Source organism: Nyctereutes procyonoides, unplaced genomic scaffold (assembly GCF_905146905.1).
Source record: "Nyctereutes procyonoides isolate TBG_1078 unplaced genomic scaffold, NYPRO_anot_genome, whole genome shotgun sequence".
NCBI lineage: Eukaryota > Metazoa > Chordata > Mammalia > Carnivora > Canidae > Nyctereutes > Nyctereutes procyonoides.
Genome location: NW_026575133.1, coordinates 16,050,001 through 16,064,502, shown reverse-complemented (window position 1 = coordinate 16,064,502; position 14,502 = coordinate 16,050,001). Strand labels below are relative to the sequence as shown.

Below are 14,502 nucleotides of genomic sequence, written 5' to 3'. Positions count from 1 at the left end.
TACAAAACAATTATGATGTGAAAAGCCACTTCTCTACCAATACTTAAAACTTAAACACTTAATAAAACTTTAGAAGCATAGGCCTCTAAAATTCAAACCCACACAAGAAGTACTTATAAAAGCTTTCAATGTTTATCCATATAAAAAGTACCTGCTGAACATTCATCTGCATTGATCTTTTTTATTTATACTTTTATGGAAAAGCAGAAAACATTATTAATTGCTTTTCAGACCACTTATTTCCAATTTAACTTTCTCTCGTTCCTCATATATACATGTCAGAATATTCCTGTCATGAGCTATAGATCATTTAAATTGTTTCTAGAGTGCTAAAAACTACATTAAATAAAATACAATTAGGTATATTTCACTTTCCTGAACAGCATGAATCTCAGCCAGCTGTAATTTTATAAGAAACTGAAATGACCCACTCACAAATGCCCACCATGCCCAATGATTATCTCCTTAAACACCAAAACTAAAATGTTTTGACAAGATGATCTCTTGGTAGAAACAGTAAAGACATTTTTTTAAAAAAGGCTGAAATAAGTAAGGTAATAATGAAGAACAAAATGTATAACATTTTCAAGCTGCAAATTAACAAGCAGATATTGACTTTTCTTTGAGGTCAATAACAGCTCTTATTGATCTAAAAAGTTAATACCCACTAAGGTCAATATAAGATCTCAAGGGTCAACAAATCTGGATTCGAACTTCCACTTCCTTTCACATATAAATATTGCTGAAATGGGTACAATTGTGTGTGGAGAAATCAAGAAACATCACTATGATGCTGGAATAAACCAAAGAACTATAGTTCTAAAAGTCAGTCACTGTAGAATTTTCAGACATTGACCTTAGATGCAAATCCTAGTATTATACAATTTGGAGAGGGAAACAAAAATAATAGGAAAATTATGTTTTTACAACTGTTTTGTCTCTTCGTGGTATGGACATATGGAATCTCTTTCTTTCTCTAGCTGTATGTTTTGAGAAATTATGATGTGAAATGATTTTCAAGAATATATTTGAGGCATTTTTAAATCTAGGTATTTTTTTTAGCTTTAAAATTAAACAGTAACATTTTGGGAGATTCAAACTGGAAAAATTACCATCTTACTATTCTTACAAAACTGTTTTTATTGTCATCGTATAGTCTGTTTTGTTTTTCTTGACGGAAAAAGAAAAAAGTATAGACTGTCATTCTCATAATAAGCAAAATGGTCTACTCCCTGCACATCATAAACAGGGCACATGCAGATGAACCACATGAACACTGGGACCATGTCCCAATAATGTATCTTTTACTTCCTGAAGCTATAAAATAAAGTGATTTATTAGTCTGATCTTTTTTGATAGCCAAATAAAAGTTCACATTGTTCTTTTAAGAATGACTAGAAGCATTGAGGGAGGGAGAGCAAAGAAAGGGGAGCAAACATTCCTGGGGCATTTCCAGTGCCACAATCTGAGCCAGATGCTTTAAACAGGCATGGGTTCTGTCAATTACTGGGAAGGCCCTGTTATTGACACTGGTGATATAAAAGTTCAAAAGGAGAGGCCAGGTCTGCAGCAGTGGCAATATTACACTGTGGCTATTCAGCAAATATGAAGACCACTGTGATTACAATGTACTTAAGGAAAAAAAAGTAAACTCATTTTAGGACAGTTTTAGATTTGCAGAAAAATTACAATAGTATAAAGAGTTCCCATATACTTAACACTTACTTTCTCATATTAATCTCTTACATTACTATAGATTTGCCACAGTTAATGAACTAATATTGGTAAGTATTATCAATTAATGTCCACATTTTCTTCATAGTTCCCTCATTTGTGTCTAATGTCCGCAGATGTTTGTCTGATGCTTCAGGATCCCACCCAGGCTAGCAAGTTACATTTAGTTACCATGTCTCCTTAGGTTCCTCTCAGCTCTGACAGTTTGCACTATTCTTTAAGCACATACTTTAGAAGTGGTATAAATAAATTTGCTGACTTGTGTCTATTGTCAACACATGGATGAAAATAAATGCAGCAGAAGTATCTTTTGTTACAGATCTAAGGAATATAAATTTGAGAAGTGAATAGAGATAAATGCTTGGTAGAAAAGAAAGCAAATGATATTGACTCTTTACTGTGTCTATTAACAGAATATACGTAAGAGAGAAAATGTCGTTTGTCACAAATTCTCGAAGATCACATGCACTGACCTGACCCATAAGCCATCTCCTCCTCCACCTCTCCCCATTATGTTCTACTAGCCAGGGTTTTAACTGATTGGATTATGAGGAAGTAAAGTCGGCAAGGAATACCTGATATGGCAGAGGAGGGTAAGCTGCTCGTCTATACTGGTACAAAGTAGTGATTAGAAAGTGGTTATCCAGTTGGAAGTAGAGGTCCTAGCCCCCTCACATTTTGGTGGCACAATCCAACGAGTCCTTGCCAGTGGAATGTATGCAAAATCAACGTGTGCCACTTGGTGCCTATGGAGCTTTAAAAGCAGGAGTGCCTTCTTCTCCACTCTCTCTTTGCCTGGTTGCTGGCAAAATGTAGAGGACTCAAAAGCCTCTAAGTGGGGCAGAGCCACAAAGTGGGAGAAGCCTGGTTTTCTGAAACATTGCCTGAAAGGCCATCTGCTCACCAGGAAGGAACACTTACGCTGGATGTTCCCAAGAGTGAGCAATAAGCTTTACTACCTCCAGCCACTTGGGCATTGGGTTTTATTTGTCACTGTCCAGCAGTTGGAGTTATTATATAAAGTAGCACAGGTAGAAACTACCATTTCTGAATACCTATGATGAACTGAACATGCAATGAGTGTTTTATAAGGTTTACCTCACTTAAATCTCAGAACAACCTCCATCTAGAAGACCTGCAAAGATTTTGTAGATTAGGAAATGAAAGGCTAAGGAATTTACCCAAGGTCTCCTGGCAAAATATGTGGTAGAACCAAGATTTGAACTTGTCTAGTTACGAAGCTCCATGAACATTCCATTTTGCTTCACTACAGGTGAAAGATAGGAGATCTGACTTGATTCTTGGATTACAAAATAATTCTTCCGCATTTTATATGCATGAGTATTTTTAGCCTCAAAGGAGAGCAAAAATTGTACACATGTTCTCCCTACTTTTTATATGGTAGATAGGAAGTCCTCATCTACAAGGGGTGGGGATGAGATGATTACTTGGCTTAAATGTATTAACATTTTCCAGATCAAGACGATGTTATACAAAATACAGGATGTTATACAAAGATACACTTCACCTTTGTAACCTGCTGATACTCTTACAGTGTTTAATTTGAGCACAGTCCAACAACACAGGGAGGGCAAGACAGAACTGTTGCTCCATGAGGTATATAGTTAACAAAGAGAGAACAGAAAGACTGACTTGTTCTCACAACAGTCTGAATTTAAAGAACTATATGGGGTGTGCATTCTACAGGAAGCCCAAGTAGAAAGAAAAATGAAACACTGTACCTTGCACACAGCAATAAAAATGAGGGGTCTCATTGTAGTAAGAGAATTCACAGCTGGCAGGCAATATCAGGGAGACAATAAGATATTTGGTCCATCTTCATGCTTACCTTTTAGGGTCATAGTGGTTTTTTTTTTTTTTTAAAGGTCTCTTTTTTATATTAACAAAGTCACTCCAGTCAATTTCTTTACCTCAACCTACATGAAAAATTTGGATGACATTGTAAAAGTTCTATGCTAACACCAGTGAAAAAAATTGGTGCATCCTTTAAATTTGTGTAGCTTTCTTATTATGACAGTTTTGTTTGCTTGTTTCTTGTTTAAATAATAGGCCCTAATCATCAACAAGTCACTGCATAGAGCATTGAACGTTATAGATAATTATTAGATAATTTATAGACATGCAAATGAGGATGAAGGAAACAAAATACTGATTCCTTCATTAAACCAAATGAAACTTAATATCCACTCTGGCTGGTAAAAATAGATAGCAATAGTATTCAGGGGAACAGTCTACTAAGTCTGAACAAATAATTTCCATTTCAGATAAATTAATTTATTGATTGATAAAATGAGATAACAGATATAAAAGTAGTCTGAAAATTTCAAAGTAGATTATACAATGTTATTCTTAATATTAGCGTTATTATTTTCAGCACATAATACAAGGTTAAAAACTACTAAAGTTTATAATTCAAAGCATTAAGAAACTTCGTAATGTACTAAAAAATAATTACACATCTGACAATTAGAATGGATAGGCTAATTGGCAGGGTTACTGTGAAATAATAAAAAGTTTGAGGGAAAATGTTTTTAAAACAAATGTTATCACTTTCAAGTATACTTAATAACTAAGATGAATGTTAGCTATGTCATAGGACACACTCTAGAAGTCTTCATAAGCCACATATTTGCCCTGAAGCCAGATTTTGCTCATGCTTTACCCACTTCATCTTGCTCACTCTGTATTCTCTGTATTTATTCTATTAGATCCACCTTTCCCAACACAGTGAAATGGACTTAATTACTCCCTGCCTAGCTTTTAAAACAAAATGTCCCCGTAGACATTTTGCCAAGATATTTCCCCTTATGAAAGAAACTTTGTATTCTAAGTGCCTAGGACAGTGCCAGGGTCTGCTTCTTTCTAAATTACGTAAAAACTATTTTTCCTTTCGGGTGAGTTGAGTATCTCCCCTATCCTACTCCCAAATACAATATTGCTAATAATATTAATTTAAGTCAGTATTTCCTTGCTCTTTTAGAGATCAGCTTAGCTTAGTCCAGGTCTAATGAACCCTAATTCTAATTTCTTAGGACTCCAATAATTGTTTTCTGAACAAATGTAAAGGCTCCAGTGTGCTCTTTTGAAGTGCCACATACTACAAATAGCACTGGGAAAGGAAATAAAGAAAATTAGCTCCATTTTAAAGGTGTACTTTATGTGGACATAAATATCAACCTTTCAATGTGGACTAGAACCATAGGCAATTGATCGTGATGGGACTACCAACATGGAGGGTAATGGGAGGATTACTCAACAACATGCTTGGTTTTCCTCTGAAAGGAACAGTCTTCAAAAAGCTTCCTTGTCTGGCTTTAGGGTGGTTTCGTCTCTCTAAATAAATAGATATTTATTTAACTATGACTTAGAGTTTATACCTCAAGATGCAAAAGGGCAACATAGTGCCATACATGAATGATGACCCACCATGACAGTCTCTTTGATAATGACTTGACTTGGAAAAATATATTCTTCAATAAAAAAATTATTTTTTAATGTTGACTTTGTTCTCTTACGGCAACGCTGGAAAACATTGTAGCCCAACAGGAAATACAGGCGAAAGCTTCAAATGTAGAGCACACACAAAAAAAGACATTTTAAAAGCTCATGTCCATCAAGTTTCCCACTTGATATAAGTCGTACACAAAGTCTTAGTCCAATGTGAACCCATGCTGTGAAAATTCTGTAGCACCCACCTCAGAAAATTCTGTTAAATACATAAACACCGCTGAAAAGAAAACTTCTGGGCACTAGAAGTCAAACTCAAAGGGAAAATAAACCTGATTAAAAAAAATCCCAAGGAAAGTTATATAAGTACAGTGCAACAAGGTCATAAGCTTAACCGTCTTTCACTGTAATATTTGAAAGTAAATTGGCATTTTAGCGATCTGCTTTGGTCGTCATTCTTTTTCTCAACTCACAGAGATGCAACAGAATAAGAATGGCTTCACGTGTATCTTACAAACCAAATGGAAAAGTGATAGGCATTATGGGGTAAGACACCTTTAAAAATGAGTATAATACTTTTTAATGGATTAAAAATGAACCTATGAATTCACTTGGACCACCTAAGGAGAAGGTTCTCCAAATAGGGAAAAAATGACATCCTTTTCTTACTACTATGGAGCTCACCAATATTTCAGAGAACCTCAAAGTAAATTTAAGTGTAACTTGAAAATGTTCTTCAAGAGCTTCACCCAAATGACAACCTCCTCTGTTATTTTCAGAGCAAAACCACAGCTTTTTGAGACGTAAGACTTTAATAGGGTTGTAATTATAAAGTAAGTGATAACTACACATTAAAAGTGATTATTTTACCACCGGGTAAAAACTCTTATAAACTCACAGGACATGGTCAAGTAATTCTTATTGGCATTTTAAAAAATGCATTTTTAAGCGAAGGTATCTTTATGATTCTGAAAGTATAACCACATACTCCACCAGCCAAAATAATGAATAGAGAAACTTCTTTCTAGCAATAATTTTTTTCTGTCAAAAAGTTTAACATTTCTACAGGAAAATATTTTCTCTAATATATATACATACACACTTGGATAAAATAGATGGTTAGGATCAACCCAAATTTATAATCCCATATTCTGTTCCTATACTGTAGAACAACATAAAGTGTTAATTTGATATTGTTGCAATAATGTGGACATAGCAATGCCTTTCTAAGTTCCAATCTGTGCCTAAACAAAATACTTAAGTTAAAAATCAGAATCAGTGTTTATAGGCATAACATTGTGTACTCAGATAACCCAGGACTAGGATATCTTGTTTTTCTAGTTTTGCATCCCTGAAGCATCTGACACTCAGCAGAGCTCAATGAAATCTTGTTGAAAACGTGAAATACAATGTGTACCTTCTTTTATATAATGTATATCACTCCCACTAATATTACCGAATCTGAAATTTATTCTTCTCCCAACTGATAACAGCTCTAAGAGCAAGAAACATACAGTTAATACCTTTTGGATCTATTTCCCCAGAAGTCTTATAAATGGCGTACTAGTAAATGGAGAGAGAGAGAAAAAAAAACAACTTTATTTTGTGCAGGAGATATATTTGCTCAGTTTCAAGCTAGCTTAAAACTAGCTTGAAACTTCAAAAATAGTTTTATGTACTACATTGTATTATTGTGCATTGTTTTACCCATCAATCTTCCTGTAGATGATAAAGTAATACATTCAATGATTTATATTTTTGAATAAAATTATTACACTGTACCCAGCAATGAACACCCAAAATATTTCTTGAAAAGAAGGGAAGAGTAGAGGAAGGAGAAAAAGAGAAGAAAGAGGTTAATATGAATGATGAGGAAGAGGTAGAAGAGTAGGGAAATGTCAGAGGACATGGGAAAAACTAAAATGATATAGAAAATGACTGCCTTCAGTTTGATAAAAACCTTGTTTCACTAGATACTTCCAAGACTGATTAAAATTTCAAAATGAGTTCTATAGTGAGTTGATCAAAATAATAATAATAAGGTGAGTTGAAAGACAGTATCAAGAACCAAAAGACAGAATGTGATAAAGCTGCAGTATTGTGGTTTTGTACTTCGTAATCCTCCTATAACCCCATGAAACTCTCTGGAAAACTCCATCAGGAGTTCAGCCAAGACTCTGAGACAATTAAAGATACAAAGGAAGGGACTTTATTATCTTAAATGCATTTGTTCTAATTCTTTTAAAAGTTTCAAACATGAAACACATCTTGTTTGAATTTTAAAAAGGTAAGCTGATACTTGATTGCTTTTCTTATATGAACTCTTAAAAAAAAGATGTAGGCAAAGAGGAGAAACAGTGGTGTACATAAGATATCTTATCCTCATGAAACTGCTGTAATTCTAAGAATTATTTGTTTTCCAGAAGAAAAAAAAGTATTTCATATGTTTCTCTGGCTTACTCTATTAGGTCAAATAAATTCGGATTTTGATAAGATATAATCAAAAAGCAAAAACAATCTGAACACATCAAGTAAAACAGGCCTGTGGAAGTATATTCCTAAAATGGGGAATATTTGCAGCTTAAAATTAGGTTAACTATTACAGAGAACTGAAATATTGAAATTGAAGTAAAATCTATTTTTTTAAATTAAAAAAATTTGTAAGGGGTATAAACTTTGGAAAAAGGGTACAAAATTTCAGCTGTATAATGAATATGGCCTGAGGATCTAACAATGGTGATCATAGTTGATAACACTATATAGTGTTATCATAACTGGAACTTGCTATGAGAGCAGAATTTAAATGTTTTTACAACGAGAGAGAGAGAGAGAGAGAGAGAGAGAAACACACAAGAATCTTCGTAGGAAAAAGAAAGGCACTCCCAAGAAAACCCTTAAACATATATGGAAGAATCCTTTATATCATTTCTACAACAAATAAGGATTAGATAGAAAATATTTCTTTTATGAAAATAACTTATAAATACATGTGTATTGTGGTTACTCAGAAAATCTATCTTTGCATTTCCCTAATGAAATAAGACACACAGGAAATTGTGATAAATGTATCATTTTTTTAAAAAAATGTAAGTAGTGCTCGATATAGGGAAAAACACAGGAGTTATAATAATTATTTACCTTACTTTGTTTAGGAAAATGTGAGTAGGCATTACTTGGCAACTAGAAGAGCTAGTAACCTATCCGGTAACCCAAAAGATACTCATTATGCCACCAGTATTAACAGACACACCATATGTATTACTTCATAGGGATTGTAGGTGTTAACTATACATGGCTAGCTGCCTAAGTTTCTGCATACATGTTCAGATACATATATCTACACATGTATAGGACATTCAGTGACATGACCTTTATCCAGTTTAAACAGACACAGACTAACTGCTAACCCTGGAAAGTGGATATCTAATTAAATTTTGATTTAATCTTGGCTGATCTTGTTAAAATGCAGATTCTGACTCAGGAGATGTGAAGTGGGACCCAAGATTCTACATTTCTAACAAGCTCCCTGGGGATCTTGCTGGTCCTGATCCCCACTTTGGGTAGTAAGGAACTAACCCATTACTCTTTACACCAATAGAAAATTAAACAAAGTAGTAATATATGTTTACATCGTTTACATTCAGAACCTACCTAAAGTGAAGATTTCTAGAGAAAAAGACACCATACTTTTATGAGATAATTTACAAAATCTTTCTTTTTTTTTTTCCTTTTTTTTTTTTTATTCATTTATGATAGTCACAGAGAAAGAGAGAGAGAGAGAGAGAGAGAGAGAGAGAGAGAGAGAGAGAGGCGCAGAGACATAGGCAGAGGGAGAAGCAGGCTCCATGCACCGGGAGCCTGATATGGGATTCGATCCTGGGTCTCCAGGATCGCGCCCTGGGCCAAAGGCAGGCGCCAAACCGCTGCGCCACCCAGGGATCCCTACAAAATCTTTCTACATACATTATTTAATTCATGCCTCTCATAAACTCTAGGAAATAGGTATGATAATCATAATTTTTCAAATGAAATATTATCACAAACCTGGTTTTAAGCGCAGATTTATAATTGCAGTGGCCATCACCAACAAACAGCCCAGTGAACTGGCCGTTGTCCAATGTAAAGTCCAACCAGGTGTAAGGACTAATAAGTCTCTATTTGAGGGGGGGACGTGACATCCTTAAGGAAGAATCTTTGGAATCTCATGCCAATTGTTTAGGAAAATAAGGACAGAATTCAAGCTCCTTGCTCCTGAATGGTTTTAAAAATGATTTATAATTTCCTTGTTTCCATTACTTTGCCACTCTACCCCTATAATCCCTGATTTCCACAACGCCGATCAAGCCACTTGTCTGCTGAAAGCTCTCCAATGGCATCATACTCTAAGAGTCAAATTCAGGCTCCATCCCATGCTCTGGGACCCCACAGAATCTGTACTTTACCTGGCTCTGACCTAATCATGTACTATACCCCCTTGTTCACTCTGATGCAGCCATATAGGTCTTCTTTCTGTTGCCTCAATACCTCAAACACCTTTTCATTTTAGAGTCCTTGTGTTTACTTTTCCATCTTGGAATCCTCTGCTCCAAATCTGCTTATTGATGGCACCTTTGTACTGTTCAAGACTCAGGTTGCAAAGCACCTCTCTGGGAGGTCTTTCCTGACTAGCTAGTCTAAAGTAGCCTTCATCAGTAACTTTTTAATACCCTGCTTAATTTTGCCACTATCTGAAGTGTACTAGTCTGTTCATTCATTAATTTAACAAAATTTCTGTCTCATTCTGCCCCCAAGTCCTATCCCCATACATAAGCTGCTTGGGAACAGGGACCTTGGCTATCTTGATTACTACTGTATCACAGCACATGGCACACAGTTTCCAATAGTAGTTTCAGAAAAAATTATGTGAAAGGAAGTTAATAGATGTGAGAAAATGACGTATTTTTACTACAACAGATCAGCTTGGAAAACCTAGGTATGTTAGACCCATTCATATCTAAGTTTGGTCTATTGGTTAAGGGCATGAAGTCAGATAGTCTAACTATACCATTTCCTAACTTGGTTGTAAAAGTGGGCAAATAACTTAATCTCTCTGTACCCATTTTCCCATTTGTAAAATGAGAAGAGTAATGACCACACAGGGTTGTGGTGGGGACTAAAGAGATACTGAAGGTAGAGGATTGAGAACAGTGTGTGACCCATATTAAGTGTTCAATAAACATTGCATCATTTCTCCATTAGGTCCAATCACTAGTCCACGGCGAGGAACCTACAAAGGTGGATGGAGCACGTTTTCTTCACACCAGGAAGCTGGCAGAGGTCGAGCACCTTGTTGTAAGAGATCAATGACCAAAATGAAACACCAGAGCTAGGTGACTTGAAGTGAGAAGGAGTGCTGACTCATAAGGCTTGAGATGGCAGGAGCAAAGTTTGTAATTGGTATAGGCTACTCTTCAAAGATGTGAGGCTACTAACTGTAGACAAACACTCTTATGGTTCCAGAGATGTACTAGCAGGTGCCCTGGGCCTACTTAAGGTACAGGGTAGAATACTTAGGACTATCTTAAACTATCTGCTTACCTGTTGAAAGGAGAGAGTGAGCCTTGTATTTCTGCACTTGTATCATTTCTCTTTCAACCTATTTTGTTTATTAATCATATAGTTTCCGTTAGTTTTGTGCCTGTTGTAATTCTGGTATAATTTGCTTCAGAGGAAAGAAAAATCATCATTTCAGAATAAAGGGCAGATGACCCAGAGTTTTAAGTATAAAGTCCCTGACATCAAACAAAATGGTTATCTCCACAGCTAAGAGTCATCCCTGACTATTAGTAGTAAATGAAGAAAAGGAAGAGTCACTTTCTATGCACATATTTTAGAATAAGAAGTTATAGGAAATGCCAAACTGGGTCAAGCCAATGGCTCATACAACTGCCACAGTGTTTGGTCTTTGATGGTCACTCTCAAGGAAGTCTGTTAACAGGTCTGATAATTGTCCCTCTTGATGCTAGTCTTAGATTAAAATGTCCTACCAACAGCTCTTTAGTTTAATATCATATACTCTTTCCTCTGTCTCTTCTTTTCTAGATAGAGCTATCTAATTAACTGGTAATCTCATCAATTTTCTCAAAAAGGAAGGGATTGGAAAGAAATTTGATAGGTATTAAACTCAATATATATCAAGGTGTAAATGGCACATGGAAATAATCATGTATTTTCTCTTAAACCAAAAGCATTCTGGACATGTGTCCCTCTGCTGAGAAGCAGTTCCTAAAGAGACAGTAACTGACAATCAGACTAACTTTTAAGAACATAAAAAATATTTCAAGAACTTTAGAAGATGAATTTCATTATTTGCTAGGAAGACACTAGTGGTTAAACTAATATGCTTTCTATGCTGTTTACATATAATTGATTTTATATAATAATCAAACTCTTTTATATTTGCCAATAATACCTATCAAGTAAATGAATAGAAAAGTTTACAGATTTTTGTTGAAACCTCTTGCCAGTAATTTTGAAAGATGAGCACTTTTGCTGACAATAACATAAAAATGTTGACTTTTACAGAGCCATCTCTACTTTCTAAAGAACCTGAATATATATACATGACCTCATTTTACTTTATAACAACCTTAGGAGATACATAGAGTCTGGTGTCAGGTTTACATTTTGCAAATACAAAAACATACACAGAGAGGTTAAGTGATTTCTCAAAGTCACACAGCTGATTAATTACCAGGCCAAATAATAGAGTTGCTCTCTCTTTCTCCAATTTAGTCCATCACACAGTATTTTCCTAGATTTTGTGGACAAGTAAAATTTCAAAAAACATTTTAGAAGACCCAAATAGGGTTGTCAATTTTGTTATTTTTCCAGAGAGAGGGAAAAATAAATATATAACTTCTACCTGCTATTTATATCATATCATAAAACTGTCTTTTATTACCCCAAAATAGGAAAAACATCATCTTAGGAAAAGTGCAGTCCTTTTAATTAATAAAATTTGCCTTATGAGAAAGTTACTATTTTGTCATTTTTTTTCTCATTCTGCTGTTACCCACAACTCCTGCTGCGGTCTAAGAACTATTAGACCAATACTTGTAAACCATTTCCCTCTTTTGTGCTGTTTCAAGTCTTACTAGCTTTTCTACTTCTTTTGCTCCTTGCATTTCATAGTCTTTAACAAAAAGAAACCAACATGTGCCAAGTTTTTCCTTTTGAAAGATATTGTTCTTCTACTAATATCTTAACAAAAATTATTAGCATCACATATTTAATCCCAGTCAAAACAGAGGGCTGTTGGCTGACCAGGTATGACCAGGCTGAGGACTAACAAGGAAACAGGAAATGCATAAACAACATAGGACCTGTTACAGTAACATTCCCCCCCCCCCCCCATATTACTTTGATAAGAAGCAAGGACAAGACAAAGGCTTTCTGCCTGGCTTCTCATTTCTCACTCCACTTCCAAACTCATCCAAGAAAATGTGATGGCTCTTGTCTATGCAAAGACTGTACCATATCTGTCTTTACTTCCACAAAGCCTGCCGTGTTCCTTCTTCCAGACTTGGTTTTATAGTCTGCAATAATTTCCCAAGCCTTATATGACAAATAGATATTTAATTTTACAAAACTTTATAAACTACCATTGTATTCTACCAAAGGGATGGAGGTTGGTTTTGGGGACACTCTTAAAGTGACATTTTCCATGTTGACTATTGATAAGCTGATGTGAATGTGATGTTTTAGTACACATCAAAAGGAATAACCATCAAATCCCATTCAATCTTATCATCTTGACCAATGCAGTATCTGTGATCTTCTTTGATGACTTCCTTAAGCTTTGGGAGGGAAATATATGAATGGTACAGTGAAAGAGAAAAGGTAGCCCAATCCGACAAATCAAGCCCTGTGATCAAGTGTCAAAGCAAGAATATCCCCAACCCAACCAAGTCCCATGTAGAAAGAGGCTCACCAATAGGATGGTTTGTCAAAGAAAGTCCCTTAATGTTTGGCTAAGGACTACATTCTCCAAGGATGTCAAAGTAACATTTTCTAAAAAGTCCTTAAATATATACAAATTTCAACCACAATAAAACTTTTTTCTATAAATAGAGAAAGATAAATGCCTGTATATCACCAAATGATCACAGATTAATAATATTTTTATTTGTGTAGTTTTATGGTATACAAAACATTTTTAGCATATGGTATCATTTCTTAGGAATATTCTGAGACAGGTAATATTATTTCCATCTACTGAAGAAGAAGCTGAGACTCAGGCATTGTGTGATGTGCTCAAGGTCTCACCAACAAGAGCTAGAACCCAAGTCTGGTCTTTTGACTTCAAGTTCAGGGCTCTTTCTGTTACTGACATTCTTAACCAAGACAGTGACTTCTAAAGGTGAGCCCAGGCACAAAAAAGAACAAATGAAAGCTGGCTTTTATTCCAATCAGGGCAGAAAGCCAATCTATTAATGTCAGAACGAAGGGCTGCCCACACTGTTAAAGAATCTGGAGGGGTCACAGTTTTCTTTAGGTTCTTCACTATTACTACAATGCCATGCCATCTGTGTTCTTCCTATTCAGTTCCTTAGAACTCATCACATAGTAAGCCAGTATAGGACAGCCATGAGCTCAGAGCAAGAGAAAACATCAGTCATTCACAAAAAAAAAATCATTTGGAATAATTTTCATAATACCTGTTCTTCCAAAAAAAAAACATTTTTATGATGCTAAATTTAAAATATTTAAAATTTAAAATATTTAAAATGGAGTTATTGCTAATCACCTATTTCTGTGGCTTATATACAGGGCAAGAACTATCTGAACTACGTAAAATAAATTTTATACAATCTATACTTCAGTAAACAAAACAAAAAATGTAGTTAAATTATACAAATCGGATGACTATGCAAGATTAATAGATATTTATTTACTGTGTAAAAATACACAGTTGTTGCATAAAATGTTTATAATGAAAAAGCTTGTCCATTTTAAGTATAGACAAGTCTTAGAAGTCAAATTAGGGCTGTATTTTCTGAAATTAATAACTAGTATTAACTCAAACCAAAAGTTTGGACAATTATTAAGTAATGCTATTAAAATTATCATGAACATTAGTCTTGCTGCTTATTATGACTCTTCTTTTTCCATATATTTTTCCTATCTTATGATTTTTAAAAAACAGAATCATTAGGAATCATTTTCAACACCAGGGCACATAAGGTAAGCTAGATACTGTTATTTCTTTGCCCCCAGCTCACATCATTTAGACTGATTAAAATGTTAATTTTTCCATAT

The 14,502-nt window shown here is 34.9% G+C and overlaps 1 protein-coding gene across 6 annotated transcripts in view; it reads right to left on the bottom strand.

The window, feature by feature from the left end:
- The window catches only part of VTI1A (vesicle transport through interaction with t-SNAREs 1A), a 361,282-nt gene that overhangs the window by 251,937 nt on the left and 94,843 nt on the right, over positions 1-14,502 (bottom strand). The gene's annotated exons all lie outside the window — the stretch shown is intronic.